The following is a 26249-nucleotide window of genomic DNA, read 5'->3' on the forward strand; positions in this document are numbered from 1 at the left end:
CTAAACATTGATGGTAACATTAGGACATTAAAATTAGAGATGAATTGCTAGGGAGACTAAGTCAGAGCCACATATACCTATTTAAACTTATAGTTCAGAAAAGGAAAAGTTAAAAGAAAGCATGACTATCAAGTTAAATCATTATTAGAAAAGTAGAATGTAGTCTTGTAGTAATTAGAATAAAAAATTTTAAATAATTAGAAAATACAAGTTTATACTGTTTTGTATTCCAACTTCATGTTTGAAAATGATTTTCTTAGAGATGCACATCAAATGACACCCATATATAAGGTGAGGCAAACCACTAGAAAGACTATAATAAACATAAATAATGCAGTTCACCAAAAGGCAGAGTTAGCATATGCCTCAGCATTTTCATCCCTAGGTATGTATGCAAGGAAACTAAGAATGTATATTTAAAAAACCTTGAATGTACATAGCAACATTATTCATAAATTCCCCAAAGTGGAAACACCCCAATGCTCATTGATGAATAGATAAATATAATGTAGGATATTCACAAAATTAAATATTGTTAATAAAAAGAAATGTCAAGACATGAATAAATCATGAATTACGATAATGAAAGAAGCCAGTCACAAATACATATTGTATCATTCCATATATATAAAATATCTAGAGTAGGCAAATCTATAGACACAGAAAATAGATTAGAGGTTGCCTAGGGCTGGAGTGGTAGGTGAGGGGAAATGAGATGTGACTCTTACAGGGTTTATTCTGGAGGTAATAAAATGTTCTAAAGCTAATCGCGATGATGGTTGCACAATTCTTTGAATATATCAAAAATCATTGAATTGCACTCTTTAAATGAACAGACTTTTTGCTGTGTGAATTATGCATATCTCAATGAATTGGCTATATAAAAAATTAAAAAATTAGTGTTCATCAAAGATATATGTATATCTACACATTTTCTTCCTTGTCCAAAATATGTAAACTATGATTACTAAAAGTATGGGGAAAGGCTAGAAAAGACAGCATACAGCAAAGGATATCCAAATCACCAATAAATGTAAGAAAAGCTAATGTACATAAGAGAAGTATAAATTAAAATGACAAGGTGATAATAATTATACTCAGTATCATGCTAAAATGAGAAAGACATAAAATACTAAGTGTTTGTGAGGATATGCATCACTGGTTACTTCCATAAACTTCTGATTCAAGAATAAGTTGGTATAATTACTTGGCAAAACTCTTTGACAATAAAGCTAAGCATATATGCATAACTGTGATTATCAATAATAGTTACTGATACATATCAAGATAACACATGCAGTTACCAGAAAACATGGATTAGAATGGTCATCCAAGCACAATTTCTAAAAGCCAGAGACTGCAAGCAACCCAAATGCCCATCAATACTGTAATGGATAAATGATATGTGGCACATTCACACAACAGAGCTACAACAAGACAGAAGAGCACAGCAAAGAGGACTGGACTCAAAAACACGTTTTACAGTGGAAGCCAGATACATAGAAGTACATTTATTTAAAGGACAAAACGGGGCAAAATTCATCCATGCTGTATGTCAGGTTACTGGATACTCAGGGGTTGAGGAGGTTAGACGGAAGAGAGTTTACATGAAGGTTTTGGGGTCCTGGCAATGTTCTACTTTATGATTCACATGCTAGTTATAGAACTGTGTTCAGTTTGGAAACTAAAGGGGACATATACTCAAGATATGTGCATGTCTGGCATGTATATTATGCTTTAATGAAAAGTAAAAATATAAGTAATATAGAAACCATATTTTCTCTCTACAGCTAAGGATTGGCATTTCCCATTACCTAAGTAACATTTCCCAATTCAATTAGAAGATGCATATAATACCTTAAAATGGTTCTTATGTAAAGCAATTATCGCAAAAATATGGTGTAAGCCCTGAGAGAACTGGTGTTTCTGGAGGTGGTTCAAGAGAGAACTTGGCTGCAGCAGTAGTGCAACAGGTACGATGCTCATCATTTCTGTTATGTTTTTTTAAAAAATTGTCTCCTTGCCCTCACCAGTGTGGCTCAGTTGGGTGGGCATCATTCAGCAAAGCAAAAGATTGCCAGTTCAATTCCCAGTCAGAGCAGAGGCGTGGGTTGCAGGTTTGGTCCCCAGTAGGGATGCATGTGAGAGGCAACCAATCGATGTTTCTCTCGCACATTGATGTTTCTCTTCATCCCTTTCTCTCTCCATTCCCCTCTCTCTAAAAATAAATAAAATCTTTAAAAAATTTTCTACTAATAAACAATAGTTTAATAAATATGTTAAAATATAAATGCAAACATAAGAATAGTGATTTTTTGGAAATATTGGAGACTATTGAGAAGAAATGCCTCAAATATAAAAAATGTCAATCGGTGCTCCTGTCATGGTTTTTTTTCTTAGCAAAATGATAGCAGATTATTGATTAAAATTACATACGAATCAGAAAAATATTATACTTGTCAGATGAATGAGATAATATACTTGCAAGACCGTACAATAATCTTACTGTGCAATTAGAATCAGATGGAGTTAACAATCTTCAGTAACTTGTTTTTCTATTGCCATAAAAATTACACTATTTTTAGAAAATTAATAGCACATTCAGAGATTTCTATGTTACTTACAAAAAATAAACACAAAGTATTCAAAAGATTTCCTTGCTTAGGTAAAATCAATTATTTTTATATATCATTTAATAATGGCCATATAATAATAATAAATAACACCTTTCATTCCATGCCATATGTAAAATAAGTTTTGTTTCTGTAAACAGAAAAAAATCTTCTATTAATTGTTTCAAATTTAAACTATTTTCCCATTCAGTAATGGGAGCCAGGAGAGGAAGTTACCTATGAACTACAGATACAGAAGTTCAGATTTCATTAGCTGACTTTATAATAAAGTATAGATTTTAAGCAATCAAAATATCACTGTTATTTTTTTCACTAGATTTATTTACTTACATTTTTTACACTAAAAAGCGTTTTGACTCTAATGAGAGTTCTTTGGACATAATTCCCAAAAGGGAAGAATGTTATGGCTGGACTTTGTTCCAACCACAATATAGAACAGGAATTTAAAACTTCCCAGAGTGTGTCTCTGAGCATTATTATAGGTTTTATAATACAGTAGAAAAGGCGATGGATTAACTTGGATTTTCTTGAGATGTAGTAATTTCTAGCGTGATCTTGGACAGTTTACTTAAGGTCTCCAAACACCCATTTCCTCAACTGTAAGACAAAATGAACCGTTTTTAACTTTACAGAGTAGTTTTGAGGGTCACATACATAAATTTATGTAAAGATGTCTGGTAAGCTGTAATGAACCTTAGAAATGGTCTCCAAGGTGTCCAAAATGGTCTGCTTTGACGATTATAGTTAAAATGTGAATACACAGAGGGAAGTCTAGCCAGATAGATGGGGGATGGGGAGAAACCAAGGTCTGGCAGGAGACGCTGCCCACGCCTAGAGAAGGGAGGGGAGGCAGGAAACCCCAGGTGGCAGATTGAAGCAGCAGCTGACAGAGGGGCCTGCCCTTCCCAGAGAAGGGAGAAACCCCCAAGAGGGATTGGAAATGGCCAAAGTCAGCTGCATCAAAAGAAAGCTGGGGCGCAACTCCATATCCCGGGTGCAACAGTAAAGAACAAGTTAGCAGGGTGTCAGGGGGCATTGCCCCGACAACCGAGCACTGCAACGCAGCACAGCTGGTGACACCGCTTGCACAGAGCCTGTGTGGGCTGGGGGGGCTGAAAACGTCACAACACACGTGTCACAAGGTGGCTCCCCTCTCCTGGTCCCAAGTGCTTATGTCCCTCTGCGTGGAGGGAAACGCCCCACCTTCCAGATCGCGGCAGCCTGAAGAGGAGCGGAGATGCTGAGACCAGAGTGTTGGATGCTGGCCTGAATGAACGGTGCATGCACCGGTGCAGCAAAATGTTTGGACAGAGGAGAAATACCCTCCTACTGGCTTCTGTCTGGGACTTTAAAAACGGAGGGTGTGGAGAATCTCGATTTTTTTCTTCCCCTTTGCTGGCCGATCAGGTGGCGAGGGCCGGAGCATCCCCAGGCTGATGTGACGCACGGCCTGCTCGCCTAGTCGCACAGTGAGCCAATGGCTTGAGACAGTCAGTGATTGCAAGCACGGGGCCAGCGGCCGGGGGGAAAGGCAGCGTGGCACAAGCAGGGTGCCAATGGACACAACCTCCAAAAGAAACCTGGAGCCGGACTGTGGCCGGGAACCCTCCAAGCCACCTGGATAAGCATGCTACAGCCACCAGCAGGTGGCAAAGGACTGTATATTTTTAAATGAGGAAAAGGATTCCAGGCCCATCCTTGAACTGAGCTGGCCAGGGGCGGAGGAGTTATTTTCCTTCGGATGTTTTAAAGGGAATGGGTTTTGAGGCAGAAGCCTGTTATTCTTCCAAAAACTGTATAGTCTTTGAATAAACAACACTTCACCTTTTTTTACCTTTTTTCCTCTTAACCTCTGCCTCCAGAGTTTATTAGTGGTGAGCAGTGGAACCCCACATGACTGTTTGGTAGCAGATAAAAATCACAATTTGCAAAATATCTGAGAAACATCTAATAACATCCGTACTTTTTATGTAGAAGTTCTATACATCTTTTATAGTATACAATATCATGAACTTTGAAAACATATAAAACTACATTTTAATGTATGCATTTTCAAAAATTAAAATACATTTTCTAATTTTATTCTAATTTACGGTCACTTTTTGGCTCCCTCTGATATTGTGCACTGATCTTTGCAGACCACTAACCTTTACAAATATTAGTACTTGGGCCTGAATAAGAAAGAGTGATTTGAATAGAATGTTTTACACAGAAAATCACATAAAATAATATGTTGCTTTAGCACCAAATCCAAGTCAGAAACTCCTAAATGATTTTTCCTCTCTGTGGGAAAGCCTATTCATACACCAGTATAATTTAATTCAATGTTAACACACACACAAAAAAGTAAAAAGTCAAATTTATGCCGTTCTTCTGACTGTATTCTTGATAGAAAGGGTAGAATATTAACTTTCTAATTTTTGCTTAGATATTTTTCATTTTTTATGAGAAAGTATAGGAAAATGATTTTCCTTAAATTTGAAGTATTCTTTTCCTCAAAAAACTGAAAATAGAACTACCATGTACCCCAGAAATTCCACTTCTGGGTATTTGCCCTAAGAAAAAAATACTAATTCAAAAAGATATAAACTACCATGCGTTCATTGCAACATTATTCAATAGCCAAGATCTAGAAGCAACCTAAGTGTAATATATATTCAATACATGTATATATTTTACATATAAATATATAATGAATTAATACTCAGCAATGAAACTAGAATAAAATCTTGCTTTTTGTGATGACATGGTTGGATCTAGAGGGTATTATACTAAATGAAATAAGTCAGGCAAAGGAGACACGTACCATATATGAACAGGGAACAAAAAAAAAGTGGAATTATCTTCTGGAGGGCGGTTCCTTGTAGTACAGGTTTCCCCCACTAGGTGGGTGTTCTAGGAACCCATCTGTACCAGTTGGCATTGTTGTGAGAGGCTGCACTCAGCTTCAGCAAAGTTTTTCTGGAGACTCAACACATTTGCCTTTCTTATGATGGGTGATTTACAAACACACCTGTCCACACCCAGCTGAGTGTTCAGCAGTTTTGGAACAAAACTTGGTATGATCCCCATTCCCCACCCTTCCTATTAACACAATCTCACCCAAACTGGGTGATTGTTTTTTTCCTGGGATGAGAAAAGTTTTCAAAGGGAAACTTTTTGCCAATGTGGAAGAGGTGAAACAACAACAACAAAAAAATGGCAGAAGCACTGAAAAGCATCAAAATCGATAACTATAAAAACTGTTTTGAGCAGTTTTTATAAAAGCAGTTTTGAGCAGTGGAAAAAAACCTCTCGGTAGGTGTATTGCATCAAATGGAGAATTATTTGAAAGTGATTGAGTTTAAACACATAAGAATAAATACACAATATTTTTATAAATAAATTATGGCTTTTTATGTTCCCCCTCATAATTTGTTTACATGTGGCATTTAAAAAACAAAGCAGAAGTATATTCATAGATATAGAGACAAAACTGATAGTTGAAAGAGGAAAGGGGTGTAGGTGAAGGGGAATAAATTGTACAAACTTACAGTTATAAAATAAATAGTCACAGGGATGTAATGTATAACATAGGGAATATAGCCAGTAGTATCATAATAACTTTGTATGGTGACAGATCATTGTTAAATTTATTATGGTGATCACTTTATAAAGTATATAAATGTTAAAAAAATAGGTTGTACACCTGAGTGTCATATAATAAGGCATGAGAACTATACATTAATTTTAAAAAACATTCTTTAAATACCTAGTTAAGGAAGCCCATTTTGAATATTAGAAAAGTTTGTTCAGATGGTATATTTCAATTATTACTGAAGTCTTTCTGAGATTATAAATTAAAATATAGCTTATTTTGTTGCAGTTATTTTATTGTCTTAAAATGACAATATTTTGTGCAAATACTCTCATTATTTCCCAGCTTTTTTTTTTTTAAGATTTTTTAAAATTTATTTTTAGAGATGAGAAGGGAGGGAGAAAGAGAAGGAGAGAAACATCAATGTGTGGTTGCATCTCCCTCACCGTCTTTGGGAGACCTGGCCTGCAACCCAGGCATGTGCGCTGCACTAGGGAATCAAACCAGTGACCCTTTAGTTCACAGGCCGTTGCTCAATCCACTGAGCCACACCAGCCAGAGCATCATTATTTCCCAGCTTTTAGATGACCCAGATGTCAAGATTAGACTCAAGACCTAATCTTTAATTTATCCTGCCTTTCAGATCCTTGATGTAGATTTACCATCATATCAAGAATACTCATTTTCCACTTCTGTTCAGATCAGTCACTGTCATGCACTAGAGTGAATATTTTACAGTGGATAGGTCACTTGAGAAAGCCATACTTTCCACTAACATAGACCTGCGTAATCAAGTCATCTATTCAAGTTTGTTAATTGGAGTTCCTTGCTCCCTGGGATATTTATAAAAGGACATGTTTATAATAATCCAATTTATGATAGTTCTGAACTATCAAAAACGTATCTAGGTTTCCTGGATGTGAAAGTAGCTCCCTCATTGGATGATAATAAGAAGTTGCATGGTTTATCTCAGGCTTTTGTTATAGCCTGCCAATATGATGTCTTAAGCAATGATGGAATCATGTACGTCACCTGACTTTGAAATGCTGGCATTCCGATGACCCATAACCACATTGAGGATGGATTCCATGGATTGTTTCTCCTTTTGGAATTTAAAATTAGTCACAGGATGATGAATCAATATACAAGTTGGCTAAGTGAAAATCTATAGTAAAATATATATCAATGATATATTTCATAAATAAAGTAAATCTCAAGACATCAGAAAATCTAGATGTTAGAAATTTTGCCTTACTTGGAATAGTTTATATAAGTAAGAAGAGTGGAGGGTTTATATGAATTGTAATGAATATGTATGCTCTATCTGTGGTCTCAAATTGGTCACCTCTGTAATGTGCACAAAGAAAAGTCACCGTTGATGTCTTTGAAATAAACTCTTGAATTCATACATTGCTTGGTGCTTGGTACTTGGTGTTGTTTCGCCTGCTTCTTTTGCAAGGATGGGAGACAATGAAGCTAATGTGAATTCTTACAAATGTCTTACTGACCAGAGAGCTGAGTACTCAAATATCAACCACGATATTTTCACATTGAACGTATTTTTTTGACAATTAAATTTATGGGGGCACAAGCAAATAAGAGGAGTGGGCCAGAGAGTTAAATTCATTGAGATTTTGGAAATTAACGTTCTCAGAATTTCATTTTATCTTGTTAAGAATGACAACATTTTCAGATCAGTTTAATTTTTTAATAAGATTAATGGCAGTATCGCAATTTCAAAACAAACAATCCTATAGGGAAAATAAACAAAAAACAAACAAAAAGGCCTAGGAAATTCCAGTGATCCAGCAATTCTCTTTTAAGGTATTTTCTCAAAACAAAATAAAACTTAGGTTCGTTTAAAAAAAAAACACAAAACTGGTACAGATACATTCATTGGAACTTTATTGCAATCAGCAAAGAAGTTGGGGGTGGGGGAGCAGGACTCCTTAATTTTTTCTTTCCCTTGTCTTAAATGGCCAACAACTGAAATGTAGTACTTAAGGACATTGTTTTCCTTAATTTTCCTGATACCACAAGAGCTGTGGTAGAGCTTTACCTACTGCTCCTTACAGATCATTCAACTCCAGCTTTGTTCAGAGGTCAGTGAACTACAGCCTATGAGCCAAATCCCTTTTGTTGTCTGTTCTGGTACAACCCTGAATTAAGACTGGCTAATACATGATAAAGCATTGTATAGGGGGGAAAAAAAAGAAAGAAAGAACAGAATTTGGAGAAAGACATACGTGACTGGAAAAGTGTAAAATATTTATCATTTGACTCTTTACAAGAAAAATTTGCAACAGACCATACCACCACAACCCTTCTTCCTCTTTGCAGCTATCAGCTGAGCCTGGGTTACTCCACCTCACGTCTCAAAAGATTTTATCTTCAAGTTCACTGGCAATATCTCAGGACTGCATTAGTAATCTCAGTATTTATTTAGGTGATCCTTTAAGTACCTTGGATTCCCAGCTATCCAACGGTCTTGGTTTTTTTCCTGAATAAAACATGCTCAGGGTCATGCCCTAGCACATGTCATGACCAAAAAATGTGATCCCTCTATAATCGCAATACCAAGCTCTCCAACTCATTCTCACTTTGCCTCAATTTCAATAAAATTTGAAATTTCATTTAAAACATATGAGACTTACAATTTTCATTGATTATACCAACATTTTGTAACGGGGTACAGCCAGGGACCCCCATAGGGGGAATTTGTAACAGCCCAGAATGTGGGGTGTCCAAGAAAAATATAAAACATTCCTCCTCACCCTCCCCCCGCACCCCCTCCCCCACAAGGAGCATAGCCATGGGGGATGGGAGACGTGGAGCAGGGCCATTGAGAATCATTCTGCATGTCAATAACAGCAGGATAACTTCATACCTCATATGCAAAGACAGTTATTTTGCATATCAACAAGGAAACCAGGAAGGTTTATGTAACTTAAACCTGGACATAACTTAAACCCAGGATGTAACTGGGAGGCAGCTCCCTAGGTCTCAGCACAAGTGCATGAGAGCTCAGGGATGGTTCGCTCCACTCCATGGGGGAACAATGAGAAGACCATGTGGGAAGGAAAGGGGAGAAAGGACTCTTGCTAGTGGGCCATGAGAAGGTGCCACATGGTTTTGGATTAAGAATTAGAAATCACGGCGACACAGCTGGTGGTGCTGGGAACTGGGAGAGGCCTGCCTAGCTAAGCTTCAGACTTCTGTTCTTTTTCTTCTGAATCAAGTACCCTTGACTGGCCTGACTGACGTAAGCGGGGAAAAGCAGGACTATGTGTGTTGGAGCGTATTTTAAAGGGATTTTGAGATTTAACGGTGGCATTTAGCCATTACTAAAAACCTGTATAACTTTTGAATAAACAGTTCCTTTCCTTTTCACCAAACTCTGCCATTGAGAGCCATAATTTCTAAGGGTTGTGGGCAAAGAACCTAGAACAGAAGGACCCCAGGGAAGGGGGGAGTTGTTTTAGTAATAGTATCTGGGCTTCCTTCAACGGGTCCATATTCGGTAACAGTTTCACTCCCTCATTTCTCTCATATAGTTCTTCTCCTCACCTGTAATATGTTTTATGGTTAGTCAGAGTGATCTCTTTCTTGTGTATTCCATCAATTCCCTTGACTTTCTACGTGTTTGTTATAACTCCAACCTGAACAAATCCATTCTACTGCTTACTCTGCACATCTTCCTCTGCAGAAAAACATGTCTGATGAAAGCAAAGAAGCATGCTAAAATTTCCCACTTTAATCAAGATGACAAACTTCACAAGTCCCCTTAATGATTTTCAGTAATCATATTACAGGTTCGCCATCAATTGAGCCTTTTTATTTCCTTACCTACTCACCTCTTTTCCACCTCCTCCACTAGCTTCATCTCAGCTGATGACTTTTTATTTCACTGAGAAAACAGAAGCAATTCTAACAAACTTCCACGAGTTCTCACCCCATGGTAACCCAAGCACTGGTATCCTCATCCATACAGTCTTTCTCTCTTCCTGTTACTATAGATGAACTGAGTATTTGCACTCCCCTGCAAATATTTTTTCCCTCTTTGTGCACTTGGTTCTGTCTTCTTGTGGATTCTCAGGGGCATTAAGCTGGAGTTCTCTTCCTTCAATCCTGACTCATCAATTTCTCTCTCCCTACTGGGTCATTCCCATCAACATACAAACATATTTCTTTTCATACATTTTAAAAAACAAATAGCAAACAAAAAGCAACAAAACTTTCTTGACATCATTTTTCTTTCAGCTTACTCCTTAGAGTGCTCTGTACTTCCTGTCTCTATTTCCTCTCACTCCAATCTCTTTCATATTTACTCCAATTAGTCCTCTTTTGTTCATAAATTACCAATATTGTCTTGTCAAGGTTAATAATGATCTCTACATTGTTAAATTCAGTCAACCATGCTCTCTTCTTTAAAGTACTTCCCTTACTTGGCTCCAGGGCATCAAAGAATCCTAGGCTCCTATCTTTTGGGCAACTTGTTCTAAATCTCAGTGGCTACATTTGTCTGCCTCTGAACTCTTCTCGGGGGGGTGCTTTCAGTCTTGGAACATGTTCTCTGTCTGCACTCACTTCTCTGGTATGCCTCCAAGTATTTCAGCTTTCCATGGCCTATATGCTGACAACCCCAACTCATATATCTGGCCTGGATTTTCTCAATTCCAGATGAATATATATCCAACTGCCTACTGGACAACATTTGGATGTAAAACGGCATCTGAAATTTAAATTTCGGATTTTTTTACATCAAACAGTCACTACTCATAGGTTATCTTATTTTAGTAAATGGAAACTCCCAAATTTTTCCTGTTGGCTCATGTCAAAAGAACATTAAAGTTAAACTTGACTGCTTTCTTTCTGTCATGTGTCAATGCATTATCAAATCCTCTTGATTGTATCTTCATAGTTTTGGAGAATTTATCCATTTTTGACACCTCCACTGTTAATACCCTCTATGATCACCATCATTTTTCACTTTTATTATTCCCATAACATCCTAATTGTTCTCTCTGGCTTTACTCTGTCCCCTTCGATAGTATGTTTAATACACCAAACAATATGATCTTTTTTAAAAGTGGAAGACACAACATGTCACTCTTTTGCTCAAAATCACCCAAGGCTTCTCCTCTCAGGCAGATAATAAAGTAAATTCTTACAATGACTGTAAGCTAGTTCTTACAATGGCCTACTATGTCACACACATTATCTAGGCCAGTATTTATCTCAACATTCAGTTCATATTATGCTTGCTTTCTGCTCTCCAACTATTCTGACTTCTTGGTTGTTTCTCAAATTCCAGTCTCTGGGACTTTGCTTTCTTTGTATTCAATAACCTTTCCATTTCTCTCAGATATTTACCACCTCAAACATCACTTTCTCATAAAGGCCTTTCATCATCACTCTATTTAAAATTATATTCCACTTGTCCTGTATCTACCGCAGTGTCTGATCTGTTTCTTTCTTCAAACAGGTCAAACTTAATCCCACTTGTCTAACAGCTTCATAGCATTTATTACTCTCTGAGATTCTCTTGTCCCTTTATTCACTCAGATTACTGTCACTAGTTTTTATTGTTTGTACACTTGGACATTTCTTTATAAAAAATAACTAACATATAGTTTTATCTATTCTTCTTTAGTCTGTAACTAAAAAAGAAAATGTCATATTTATTAGTTAATCTACCTTTTCTCATCAACATTCTGATTTCTACCTGAGAAAATCAAACAAGTAATTCAACTAACAGACAAAATGTATTAATAAAAGTATCATTGCTGGAAATTTCCCTCAGATTTCTTACACAAGTGGATCACAATAATGGGCAAATTTTAAATAGTGACCAAATTGTTACTACAATAGTGTCAAGTTGCCCTGGCTGGTGTGGATGGTCGGTTGGCACATCATCCTATGCCCCAAGAGGTAGCGGGCTGGAACCCAGTCAGGGTACTTACCTGGGTAGTGGCGTAGTCCCTGGTCTGGGCACATATGGGAGGCAGCCACCTGATGTTTCTCTTCCACATCAATGTTTCTCTCTCTCCCTCCCTCTCCGTTTCTATCTCTGTCTCTGTCTCTCTCCCCCGACCCTTTAAAATCAATGGATGTGCCTGGGGTAAGAACTCAAAAAAATGTCAAAGGTTGAGGTAATCTTGGAAATGGAACATTGGTATCACGGTGTACTCTGGTGTTGTGGTCTCAATTCATGGGAAACCTGTGCCCACTCTTATCTATTTCAAAAGAGCAAGCAAGGAGATTTCTAAATAATAAAGCTTTATACAGGGGATTTAAGGGGCCATATACTATTCCATTAGTGCAGTTATTCATTTTAACATTTTAAAAAGAACGAGAAAATTTATTCTATTTTTGTTAGAGAAAAATAGAGTTAAAAAACACTGCCTTAGAGTGTAAGGAATGTACAGAGAGAGTTCCAACACTAGTTAAATGACTTCAATTTCCCAGTGATAATTAAGCATCACTTACAGAGCATTAAAAATATGTCAGACATTACTTTAGGAGATATATATCTTAGTTCTTACATGCATATCATAGAATTAAGTGAATATATAAAAATATATAACATGCATGAGTGTATACATGTGTGAATGGATATATATTTTTCTCATAATTTTATGAGGTACATAGTAATATTAATTTGTACTTGTCAGAGAAATAAAACATGGGCATAGGTTATGTGTGTTCCCAAGATCACATGGCTAGAAAGTGACAAACTGGGAAATTATACCCCAGAAAGGCAGGCTTCAAAGTCTGTGTTATCAATCATTTAATGACAGTGGAAGCTACTTTTTCCTTCCTTAGGGAGAGTGGTAGGGAGAGAAGAGATAAGCAGAAAACAGTTCAATGCCTAAGTAACCTTAGGTTCCTAGGTCTGCCTTAAATCTCCACAGTTCCATTGTAGATAGTGTATCATGTAGATCATTAAAAGTTAATTATGCTTAGCTGCTCACCATATAACCATATGTACGTATTTCTGATGTACGTCACAGAGAACATATTTCTGAGGTACATCAATAGTGTAAGCAACATTTAACATTCTGTAAAATAACCACCATAAATTGTAGTATGTATTCTTCCTACCAGACCAAATAGGCCTCAGTGAACATTTCAAGGGAAGCACAGGAGAGTGTTTGAGCTCCACAGATACCCAGTGTATGCAGAAGGTGCTCAGGTATTAGAAACTCACTGCACTCCAGAGGGGCATAAGGCACAGGACCAGGAGACAGGAGCCAGAAGAAAAGATTTGGATTTCTTCTATGCTCTGAATATTTTAACTCTAACTTGAGGAGAATCTGCCTACCAACCTAAGGGAAGTAGTGGGAAGAAAACCACAAAGTAGTGACTGGTGAACTTAAAACCTTTTAGTTCAATCACAGTAGTTCTTTGCTACCAAATGCCAAGAGTTCACCTATTATTTTTTACTGTGTCGCACAATTTATAACTAACTTCTAGCCTTTCAATTTTTCCATATTTTAGCATGCCTTTTCAAGTTTTTAAGATATATATTACTGATTAAAGTGGAGTCTAATCTTGATAAGCATTCTCTAGACAGGAATGTCCTCCAAGAACTGGTATATACTTCTTTCTTTTGATTAGGACTGGAATTCTTTCTAATGATATTCTAAAATTCTCAGCTCTTCCTTTCATTAGACCCTGGGCCAGAACATCATTATAAAATAAAAAAATGTAACCCTTTTTGTAAAGTGTAAGTTACCTTAAAACTCAAATCCTTTAAAAATATAGTAAAATTCTGAAAGGGAGCTGAGGGTGGACTTCTCACTCATTTTTCACTTTCTTGAAAACATGAGTTTTTTGTGTGTGCATTTAAGGCTCTGAAGAAGAGGTACCTGCATAAGAAGAATAACAGTTTTCTTCTAGTACAGTTTTCTCTCAGCAAACATCGGCTGACTCAATAATAGTTTACTATAAGCAAACATACAATCTCTTTTGTCTCCTCACAACATGATGTCTTCTCTTCCAAGCTGAGGCCTCAGATTCCCAAAGGGGCTTCATCTCTCCTGAGTCCTCAGGAGGTGACTCACTCTCTAATGAACGCTACCCTACTATCATGTCAATGAGAGGACCCAGCAAAACTATGGTTTTTCCTACTTCCAAGACCCGGAGAAACATGTTGCAACTACTTCTGGATGAACCAGGCAAACTGTAGGACTTCATGTCATCCAAAATGAAACTTAATATTTTTTTTAACTCTAAGCTACTAAAGCTTACAGTTGCATTTTTCTGATTCTGGAAGAATTATTCTGCCTTGTAATTAAACTCCCTTCCCTCACTATCCCTCACCCTGCGTCCCCCAACCCCCCACACAGTGGTGATCCTATGCAATGATCATTATTTATCAGTCTTTGTGTTGAGCTTTAAAATTCTATACCCTTAAAAACTTGAAGGTAAGAGAACATATTTCTTCATTTTCAAACCTTTCTCCCTAACTTGTGAGGCATGGGATCAGTTCAACAAGATGACATGTGAGTTGGCCTTTCAGCTATGAACAGTTTATATTTCAGTATTATCTGCTCTTTCATTTTCTTTGTCTCTAGGTTAAGATGCACAGGATCTGTTTAGAAATCTAACTACAATTTTATAACTTTTAAACCTTTATTCTATTAATTAAATACCAAATTTATATATATATGTATGTATATTTAAAATCTCAAACAAAAGAATTGGTAGTGAGATTAAATTGTGGCTACTTGGAGTGTAGGAGATATTATAACTGGGTTAGAGATCAATCAATATTTTGGAATAGGAGATGGGCTAAGTAGATTGGAAGCATCACACTTTATCTATAATAATTTAAATAAAACACCTCATTGAAATATGTTTAAGTTGGTAGGTTGTTAGTGAACTTCGACTTTTGAATCTAGCTGAGATTAGAAATAATGTAGAGTAGTACAGTGCCTAAATTTGAGTTATCTTCAGCGAATATCTTTTATAGACATTTCTTTAATTGTTAAGAATTAATCCAAATGTGATCTTTGCCTTCTTTACCAAAAAATAGTTTTCAGTAGTTTACTCCCACAATTGTTACATAGTAGCTATCATTTCTAGAAAGGTGAGAACACATAAAAACAATACTTCCTTGAAAAATAGCTATTGTTAGAAAATGTTCCCCCAACTAATCAAATAATTTTCAAGTAAATATATAGAGATGTTTAAAAGTTACAATCAAACTATGAGGTCACAATAAGAATAAAAGAAATACAAGAGCACTCAAACTTTTTACTGTTAAAATACTGATGCATAAAATTGGTATAAAAACAAATAAGACATTAAGTATGATTAGTAACATTTTAATTTTTTTAAATAAGCAATTATAAGGAAAATTAATTAGTGGAAAATAATGAAATAGAAACTGAAATTTTATGCCTCCAGAATAATATATGACTTCAACATAATTATTCTGTCTCTTAAAAGAAAATAAAAGATGGTCAAGTGAGTTTAGATCTTTAATGCTCAATCAATTTTCCAATATTGTGCAAAGAAACTGAAATTACTTACACAGGAAAAAACACGTTAAAATTCAGTAAGAAGAAAATAAATAAAACCAGATGCATTTATTTCATTTATTTTTTTCACATTTTTATTATTTACTTATTTATTCATTTATTCAATGTATTTGTTTGTTTTTATTGTATTTTTTCCATTACCATTTAGTCCCCTTTTTTTTCCTTTCTTTCTTTATTTATTTTTATATACATTTGTCTCTGCCTCCCCCCCCACCACTTTCCCCTGCCCCCTCCCCTCTTCCCTCCCTCAGCTCTTCCCCCTTGGTTCCGTCCATGAGTTCCCCCTATATGTTCCCTGACTTTCCCCTTCCCTTCCCTCTCCCCACCCGCCCATTCCTCCTTCCCTCCTGTCTCTGTTGATTTCTTTTCCTTTCAGTGTTGTTGGTCATATTTTCCTTGCATCTTTGTATTGTTGGTTAGGTTCCGCTTATAGGTGAGATCATATGGTATTTGTCTTTCGCCCCCTGGCTTATTTCGCTTAGCATGATGCTCTCCAGTTCCATCCATGCTGTCGCGAAGTTTAGTAGTTCTTTTTTCCTTTCTGCTGCGTAGTATTCTATTGTGTATATGTACCATAGTTTTTTGATCCAATCATCTACTGATGGACAATTAGGTTGCTTCCAACACTTGGCTATTGTAAATTGTGCTGCTATGAACATTGGGGTGCATAGGTTCTTTTGTATTGGCGTTTTGGTGTTCTTAGGGTATAGTCCCAGCAGGGGAATCACTGGATCAAAAGGCAGTTCCATTTTCAGCATTTGGAGGAAACTCCACACCATCTTCCACAGTGTCTGTACCAGTCTTCATTCCCACCAACAGTGTACTAGGGTTCCCTTTTCGCCACAGCCTCGCCAGCACCTGTTGTTTGTTGATCTGTTTAAAATGGCCATTCTGACCGGTGTGAGGTGGTCCCTCATGGTGGTTTTGATCTGCATTTCTCTGATGGCTAGTGATGCTGAGCATCCTTTCAAATGCCTCTGGGCCCTCTGTATCTCCTCCTTGGAAAAGCATCTGCCCAGGTCTCTTGCCCATTTTTTGATTCGGTCGTTTGTCTTCTTGGAGTGGAGTCAAGTGAGTTCTTTATATATCTTGGAGATCAAACCTCTATCTGATATATCATTAGCGAATATATTTTCTCATAGGGTTGGCTCCCTTTTCATTCTGCTGATGTTTTCTTTAGCTGTGCAGAAGCTTCTTATTTTGATGAGGTCCCACTTGTTTATTCTTTCCTTTATGTCCCTTGCTTTAGGAGACATATCAGTGAAAAAATTGCTGCGTGGGATATCTGCGAGTTTCCTGCCAATGTTCTCCTCTAGGACTTTGATGGTGCTGTGACTTATATTTAAGTCTTTTATCCATCTTGAGTTTATTTTTGTGTATGGTGTCAGCTGATGATCCAATTTCAATTTTTTTGCATGTAGCCGTCCAGCTCTCCCAACACCATTTGTTGAAGAGGCTATTATGGCTCCATTTTATGCTTCTGCCCCCTTTGTCAAATATTAGATGCCCATAGAGACCTGGGCTTATTTCTGGGCTTTCTATTCTGTTCCACTGGTCTATGGGTCTGTTCTTGTGCCAGTACCAAATTGTTTTGAGTATAGTGGCTTTGTAGTAGAGTTTGATGTCCGGTATTGTGATCCCTCCTACTTTGTGTTTCTTTCTCAAAATTGCTGTGGCTATTCGGGGTCGTTTATGGTTCCATATACATTTTTGAAATGTCTGTTCTATTTCTGTGAAATATGTCATTGGTATTTTGATAGGGATTGCGTTGAATCTATAAATTGCTTTGGGTAGTATGGACATTTTTGATGCTATTAATTCTTCCAATCCATGAGCACGTTATATGCTTCCATTTATTTGTGTCTTCCTTAATTTCTTTTTTTAATGTTATATAGTTTTCTGCATACAGGTCTTTTATGTCTTTGGTTAAATTTATGCCTAGGTACTTTATTTTTCTTCTTGCTATATCGAATGGTATTTTTTCTCTGATTTCTTCTTCTTCTATTGCATTGCTGGTGTACAAAAATGCCTTTGATTTCTGAATGTTGACTTTGTATCCTGCTGTTTTGCCAAATTCACTTATAAGGTTGAGGAGTTTTTTGGTAGAGTTTACAGAGTTCTCTATGTACACTATCATGTCATCTGCAAACAATGATAGCTTTACTTCCTCCTTTCCTATTTGGATGCCTTTTATCTCTTTCTCTTGTCTGACCGCTGTGGCTAGGACTTCCAATATGATATTGAAAAGAAGCGGTGAGAACAGACATCCTTGGCGTGTTCCCGATCTTAGTGGGAAAGCTTTCAGTTTTTGCCCATTGAGTATGATATTGGCTGTAGGTTTTTCATATATGGCCTTTATTATGTTGAGGAATGCCCCATTTATTCCCATTTTGCTGAGTGTTTTGATCATAAATGGGTGCTGTACCTTGTCGAATGCTTTTTCTGCATCTATCGAGATGATCATGTGGTTTTTGTCTTTTCTTTTATTTATGTGATGTATCACATTTACTGATTTGCGTATATTGAACCATCCCTGCATGCCTGGGATGAATCCCACTTGATCGTGGTGGATCATCTTTTTAATGTATTGCTGGATGCGGTTTGCCAATATTTTGTTGAGGATTTTAGCATCTATGTTCATCAGCGAAATTGGCCTGTAGTTTTCTTTCTTTGTAGGGTCTTTATCTGGTTATGGGATCAGGGTGATGCTGGCCTCATAGAAAGAGTCTGGGAGTCTTCCCTCCTTTTGGACTTTTTGGAATAGTCTGAGAAGGACAGGGGTTAGCTCTTCCTTAAATGTTTTGTAAAATTCTCCTGGGAAACCGTCCGGCCCCGGGCTTTTGTGTGTTGGGAGTTTCCTGATTACTGCTTCAATTTCCCCAGCTGTTATTGATCTGTTCAAGCTTTCTGTTTCTTCCTCCTTCAGTGTTGGAAGATTATACTTTTCTAAAAATTTGTCCATTTCATCAAGATTTTCAAATTTCTTGGCATATAATTGTTCAGAATAGTTTCTGATGATCATTTGTATTTCTGTGGCATCAGTGGTCATTTCTCCTTTTTCATTTCTGATATTATTAATTTGAGTCCTCTCCCATTTTTCTTGATGAGTCTGCTTAAAGACTTGTCAGTTTTATTCATCTTTTCAAAGAACCAGCTCCAGGATTGGTTGATCCTCTGAATTGTTCTTTTTGTCTCTATGTCATTCAGTTCTGCTCTAATCTTGACTATTTCCTTTCTTCTCCTTGCTCTGGGATTTATTTGTTGTTGTTTCTCCAGTTCTTGAAGTTGTAGTGTTAGGTCTTTTATTTGAAATGTTTCTACCTTTTTTAGGTAAGCCTGTATTGCTATGAACTTCCCTCTCAGGACTGCCTTTGCTGTGTCCCATAGGTTTTAGACTGTTGTCTGTTCATTTTCATTTGTTTCCAGAAATTTTTTGATTTCTTCTCTTATCTCATTATTGACCCATTCATTGTTTAATAGTGTACTGTTCAGTCTCCATGAGTTTGCAAGTTTTTGCAGTTTCTCTTTGAGGTTGATTTGGAGTTTCAAGGCCTTGTGGTCCGGGAAAAAGTTTGGTATTATCTCAGTTTTCCTGAATTTGCTGAGGATTGCTTTGTGTCCTATCATGTGGTCTATCTTTGAAAAACTGCCATAAGCATTTGAAAAGAAGGTGTATTTTTCTTCTTTGGGATGTAAGGTTCTATATATGTCAGTTAAGTGTCTTTGATTCAGTGTGTCATTCAGTGCCACTATATGTTTATTAATGTTTTGTTTGGAAGATCTGTCCATTTTTGACAGTGGGGTGTTGAAATCCCCTACTATCAGTGTGTTGCTCTCTATATCTTTTTTGAAGTCATCCAACAATTTCTTTATATACTTGGGGGCTCCTATATTGGGAGCATATAAGTTTACAATGTTTATGTCTTCTTGATAGATTCTTCCTTTAAGTATTATAAAGTGCCCCTCTGGGTCTCTTTTTATGGCCTTTGTTTTGAAATCTACTTGTGTGATACAAGTATGGCAACCCCGGCCTTTTTCTCTTGCCCATTTGCTTGGAATATTTTTTTCCATCCCTTTACTTTCAATCTGTGTAGGTCTCTTGCTCTGAGGTGGGTCTCTTGTAGGTAGCATATGTGTAGGTCATGTTTTCTTATCCATTCAGCTACCCTGTGTCTTTTGATTGGGGCATTTAGTCCATTCACAGTGAGAGCTATTACTGATAGAAACTTATTCATTTTTTTCTCTTTGTACGTGTGTTTTTCTCTTTCCCACCCTTTTCCTTCATCTTCTTAAACCAGTCCCTTTAGCATATCTTGGAGTGCTGGTTTGGTCAAGATGTATTCTTTTAGCCTTCTTTTGTCTGGGAAACTCCTTATTTCCCCTTCTATTTTAATGGAGAGCCTTGCTGGGTAGAGCAGCCTTGGTTGTAGGCCCTTGCTTTTCATGGCTTGGAATATTTGTTGCCATTCCCTTCTGGCTTGTAGTGTTTCTGTTGAGAAATCAGCTCCTAGGCGTATGGGGGCCCCCTTGTATGTTACTTTCTCCTTCTCCCTTGCTGCCTTGAGGATTCTCTCTTTGTCTTTGATAGTTGCCATTTTAACGATGGTGTGTTTTGGAGTGGACCTCCTTGAATACCTCTTGAGTGGAGCCCTCTGTGCCTCCTGGATCCATGATACCCTTTCTCTCCTCAAATTGGGGAAATTTTCCATCATTACTTTTTCAAGGAGGTTCTCTATCCCTTGCTCCTCTTCTTCTCCTTCTGGGATCCCTATTATACGGATATTATTGCGTTTCAGGTTGTCCTGCATTTCCCTAAATGCCTCTTCATTCTTTTTGAGTCTTTTTTTCCATTTCTTGTTCTTTCTGGGAGCTTTTTTTCTACCTTATCCTCCATCTCACTGATTCGATCCTCAGCTTCCTCCATCCTGCTTTGGATTCCTTCTACTGTGTTCTTCAATTCAGAACTGGTATTCTTCATATCCTCTTGTGTCTTCTTGATAGTTTCTATGTCCTTTTCCAGGCTGATATAGTTTGCTGTAAGATCCTGATAGTTTCTCTGCAGTTTCTCATAGTTCTCTTTGAGCTGGCTGAGCTCATTGAGCTTCCTTAGAACCATTGTTTTGAATTCAGTATCTGATAGTTCCCTTGTCTCTATTTCATTTAGCTCTCTCTTTGGGGAGTTCCCTTTTCCACTCATTTGGGGGGAACTTCTTTTTCTTCCCATATTTGTGAGAGTCTGTTAAGTATTTTTGTCCTTTTCTTTATTGGCCTGCCTCTGATGATGTCAGTTGTTGACCCTATAGGATCTTGGGTTGTTTGTTTGAACCTTCCAGGAGTCTAATGCCTGTGTCTGACTCCTGTTTGGAGCAGCTCTGTGACCCCTTCAGTCAGGGCTGGGCTATTTTTTGGGATCTCTCTGCACTCTTTTGCGGGCTCCTTGAGAGCGCTTCCAGAGCGGCAGGATCCCCCACCTGCCTTGGCTCGCAAGTGCTTGCCCCAGACCAGGGGGCTTATGTGCAACCGCGAGTACTCATCTGGCCCCCTGGCCAGCGAGCTCCACGGCACTGGTCAGTTTAGGGTCTTCTATCGTGTATTTTCCCCGCTTTTGGCTCTTTGGGTGCGTTGCTTGCCCTCGCCAAATAGGGACTACGGAAATGGGAGGAAGTCAGCTCCAGGACTCTCCAGTTAATCCTGTCTCTGGTCTCTCCTCCAGGGACTCTGGGCAGCTCTACAAATTTGTGGACCGCTCTGCAATCCCGGGCGGTCGGGTCAATTTACACCTGCCCTTGCCGCTCTGCGCACTCCCTCGCAGGCCGTATCGGTGCCAATCTGTGGGAGGCCTTGCTGGCCAGTGCAAGCATTCACCAGCCCGCGCGGGTTACACACACGCTCGCCAACCCTCGCCGGTCACTTGGCACAAGTGTGTGAGCCTGCAATGGGTGTTTTGGGGGTGTCTATGTGTGCTTTTCGGCTTTTGGCTCTTTGGGGGTGTGGCCTCTTCCCGCACAATGGAGACTATGGCAAGGAGAAGGAGTCGGGACTCCCCGGTTCCTCCTCCTGTTCCTTCCCCAAAGCCTCTGTCTCCAGTCTCTCCTCAAGGCTCTCCCAGCCAGTCTGCACTCAGCCCCGCAGCTCACACGTGCACAAGCTGTGTGCGGAGCGCACAAAAGGCAAGTTAATTGATTCCCTTATGCCTGAGCGAGATGGTAGCTGCACAGTGGAAGGCGTGCCATCACCGGGGCTCACCGTGTCAGTTCTCTTCACAAAGTTTTCCTCACCAGTCTTTTCCCAGGCACCAGCCCACCCTGCTGCCGCCTCTACCCAGAGATCAAGGAGGGTGGCTGCCACTGCAACTTTTGCGTCGGCCCTTTAAATGTCTCTTTGCATCCCTAGCCACCTGTCTCTGGCAGACAGCGCCCCTAAGCTTTTCGGGGTTGCGTTTTGTCTGTATTTTCTTGGCTTTAGCTGCTGCAGTTTAGGGGTTCCTGTTTATGATTCAGACCCCATTTTTCTCGGGGGAAGCTAACTGGCCGTTTCAATGTCCCTCTGGTGCCAGTGCCCATGGGTACCCAGCCCACCCTCTCGAGCCTCCACCGCACTTCTCACCTGTTGGGATGTGTGAGAGTAGAATCCACTGTCCACGGCACCAAGGCTCCTCTCCCACTATTGCTCCACTGCTTTCCAGGTGATTACTCCCTAATTTAGTTGCAATTCCAGTTTGGTCTTGGGAGGAGGTCAGCGTGGCTCCCATTCACTCCTCCGCCATCTTCTCTCTCTAGTCCCCTTTTTAAATGTAACTTTTTACCAGAATAAAAGAGGCTACAGATGGATAATTATTTTCTTTTATTTGTTCTTAGTCTGATCCATTGTGATCTCCAAAAAGCTAAAATGGCAAAACTATTAATAGTCTTATCATAAATTTCCAATAAGATCAAGCTTTAATATTTATTTTAAAGTGGTTTAGAAAAGTGTCAAAACCTCTTCAAAGGAGCATACAAAAAATATTTATAATTAAAACTGGAATTATACATCTCAAAACCAATATCATTGAACATATTGAAGGAAGATATTTCCCTTAATTCTTAAAATTCTTTTTAAGAATGAAAATGCTATATAAACTGTATATTTTAGGAATTTACATATTTTTTATTTTTATGAACTTTATAGAAATTGGATCCCTGAGGAAATTATGAAAAAAATGTTATGTTAAACAATTTGACTGAAGTGTTTTCTGCATGTATCCCGTGAATAGATTTGGAAAATATTTCTTTTTCACTTCCTTACAAAATATCCTGGGTTATTATTACCTAAAAGAGGAAGAGGCATATTAACCAGTCGTCCAGCTTGTTGTCTTCAGAAAGTGTTCTGATGGCGATAGGGCGAGCACATGCGGACTCCTTTGCTGATACTGTTGTCATTCCTCTGTTTAAACACTTAATGTTGATGTTTGTAAGTTGTAAAATGTGTCCAGTGATAACTATCTCTTGGCATACTTTTATAACTAGTAGGTCAATATTTATGTTGTGCTATAGGATCTTAAATTTTGAGTATTTAAACAGGTAATCTCTAAACTATGATATGATTCATTAACATTATACTTGATTTAGTTCTTGTTACTTATTCTATACCATTCATTTTAACTTTTACATGATGCACAGTTTTTCCATGGATTAGAGAGTTTGCTTTTATCCTGTTTTCCTTTTTTAGTGGGGCCATTGGTTTTTAGCTTTCCATGTTTGAAGGGGTGAGTGGATTCTTAAATGAAATGAAAAAAAAAGGAAAGAATAAACACAAACACTGTAATTGCAATGCCATTTTTCCAAGTGGTTTCAATATGACCAAACCTTCGAGTTAAGCACAGTATGTTGTTTCAAGGTTAAAAGAAAGGAAAACCAAGCAGGCACAAGCTATGTTATGTGTGCACACACCCACATGCATGCACACACACTTATGTGCACACAAACAATTTTTACCAAGGATTCTGCCTATAACTCTTGGTGACCTTGGACAAGGCCACTTCACCTTCTGAGATTTAGCTTTCTCATTGGGAAAAATGAATATAGAAACTGGTCAGTATTTTTCAAAGTGAGATTTACAAATCTATTTCTAAGTGCCCGCAAGTCTCCCAGGAGAATTTTTAAGTATTTTGTGTTCATAAATGTGATCATCTAACCATACCTTCAAATTGTGATAACTTAGATGATTATTTTATAACTGGGAATGGTCATGAAGCCAAAACCTAAATCAGAGGCTTTGAATTTGTAAAAACAAGTTTCCAAAAATCTTTGTAGTGCTGAAAGGTATTCTTGATAGTCCACAAGTGTTTAAATTTGAGAAATATTTCCTAACTTCCTTTCAGCATTTAGTATTTATTTTAAAATAGTATTCACTTGCTTAGGTGAAGCTGCCAGCAGAGGGCAGAACATTGCAAAGGAAAGATAATTTTTCTCTTATTTTTGAGATCTCAGCTCCGATAAGCTTTTCGAAAGAAGCAAACCAATTTCCAAGAGTATAAGTTACGTGATGTCGAAAGCAAAGTTGCAATAATGTTTGCAAAATAGAATCGACAACCTCCAGGAAATGCTTACTAAAATTTCTAGCATACTGATGGCAATCTGGAGTGCTCCTTGGCAGAGTGGAAGGATATCGGGAAAACACATAAACTGAAAAATAAAAGATATTTACAACATCAATGATATTGAAGCAAAGAATGTTAAGAGATTCAAGGAAAGACATTCCACAAGCACACCAAGTTATTCCAGTAAGACTTCGAAATAATCAAGCTTATGCAAAAATGAGATTATATAAACAAGTGTCCTGAGCAATAACTAAGAGCAAAGGAGTAAAAAAAAAACAAACAATTGGTTGCTGAACAGGTTTACAAGAAATATATTCCAAAAGAGAGATCTCATCTATTACAATGGATTTGGACTAATCCATTGTAATAACTCTTGACAAGGAAATAAGAGGTAAATACAAAGGCTGATATCCATTGAACTTCTAATATGTGTTTGTTTAGAACTAAGATAAAATACTAATAGAAATGATAGGTTCAAACTCTGTCTCCATTAACAAATAGTTCATGGATCCACAAATTTATTAAGATCGCTAAGAAGACTGGTATTCAAAAATTATCAAATACAGTATTTATTATTTTTAAGCCAATATAACTAGCTATAAAACTATTTAATTACTATATTGATGTTGCTTTCCTGATATGATTCTTTCTGGTTTTATTTAATTTGGTCTGATAACACAATCATGAGTCTGTTTCTAAAATATATAATGGTTGAAATGTTTAATTAAAAAATTATAACTAATTAAAAATCCATAACTGAATAAGCATTTGATTTTAAAATAGATGTCCTACAGTTCATTTCTTCATTATTTACATGTTTTATTTCTGTACATCTATAGAGGGGGTGCACTTCTAATTAATAATGAAAGTGGTACTTTAATTTTAAAAAAATGATATTTCTTTATAAAAATAAATAAGACTTTATGACCCTATGTATTCATTCCTCATCAAACATAGCCAAAATAAAAATAAAAATCTAGATAAAAACAAAAACTGCAGATCTAAATTGTATCTGTCTGTCCTCAGTTACCACTAATGGGAAAATAACCAGCTTAAACAACTTCGTAGGAAAAATACAATTGACCTAGAGGTCAAAGACAAAGAGCAGAACAGGCCGTATTTTATTATGACGCTAGCACCAATAAAAGAGAGAGCAAACATTTCTCTCACTGTTTTGCTTTCATAGTACACAGGATTGAAAGCAACAGCTGGCTTCGGCTTCCTGCAGCCATCTATCAGGAACATCAACTTACAGCTTTTCAGACCCTGAGTCGAAGGTATATGGAGAGAAGGACTTATCATTTCTGTGCTGGGACTGCTAGCTGCCTGAGCCCTGTTAAATCTACAGCACGCCCTTGCATATCTCCCTTAGCTCAGGCCAATGTCGCAACACTTCATTAATTTGTGTAACAGTGTCATGATTTTGACATATCTGTGCACCATCTCTTACTATTAATTTTACTTTTTAGTAACTATTTCAAAATTAAATATATTTATTTAAAAAAATAAGTGTCACAGTATATCATAAATAGGAAACCATTGTTACCTGCCATAAATGTAATGTACACAGAATGCCACTAACTGCTATCTGAATGCTCTTGCTTATCAATGAGATAATCAAAAGCCATGATATATTCAAAAAGATTAAAAGCCAATTTAAAAAGAGATGAATATCGAATGCGGGAGGTAGGTGGTAGGGTAGGGCAGGGGAGAGTAATGGGGAGAAAATGGGGACAACTTTAATTGAACAACAATAAAAAAATTTAAAAAAAAAAGAATATCTTCCTCAGTACATGAGTGGATGTCACAGTATCCCGTAGAATCGCCTGGTGTCTGGCCGTCGGAGGTCTGAACTTAGGAAATGCAAGGTGAGAGCCATGTATAACAAGGCCAAGACTGATCATGGTTCAGAC

The 26249-nt window shown here is 37.5% G+C and overlaps 1 pseudogene; it reads left to right on the forward strand.

Moving 5' to 3' along the window:
- Window positions 1-1828: 1828 nt before the first annotated feature.
- On the forward strand, window positions 1829-7381 carry LOC129074007 (arylacetamide deacetylase-like; annotated as a pseudogene).
- The last annotated feature ends 18868 nt before the right edge of the window (window positions 7382-26249 follow it).

The sequence above is a fragment of the Pteronotus mesoamericanus genome, unplaced genomic scaffold, assembly GCF_021234165.1.
Source record: "Pteronotus mesoamericanus isolate MK-2021 breed Mesoamerican mustached bat unplaced genomic scaffold, CSHL_Meso_final contig_116, whole genome shotgun sequence".
Taxonomy (NCBI): domain Eukaryota; kingdom Metazoa; phylum Chordata; class Mammalia; order Chiroptera; family Mormoopidae; genus Pteronotus; species Pteronotus mesoamericanus.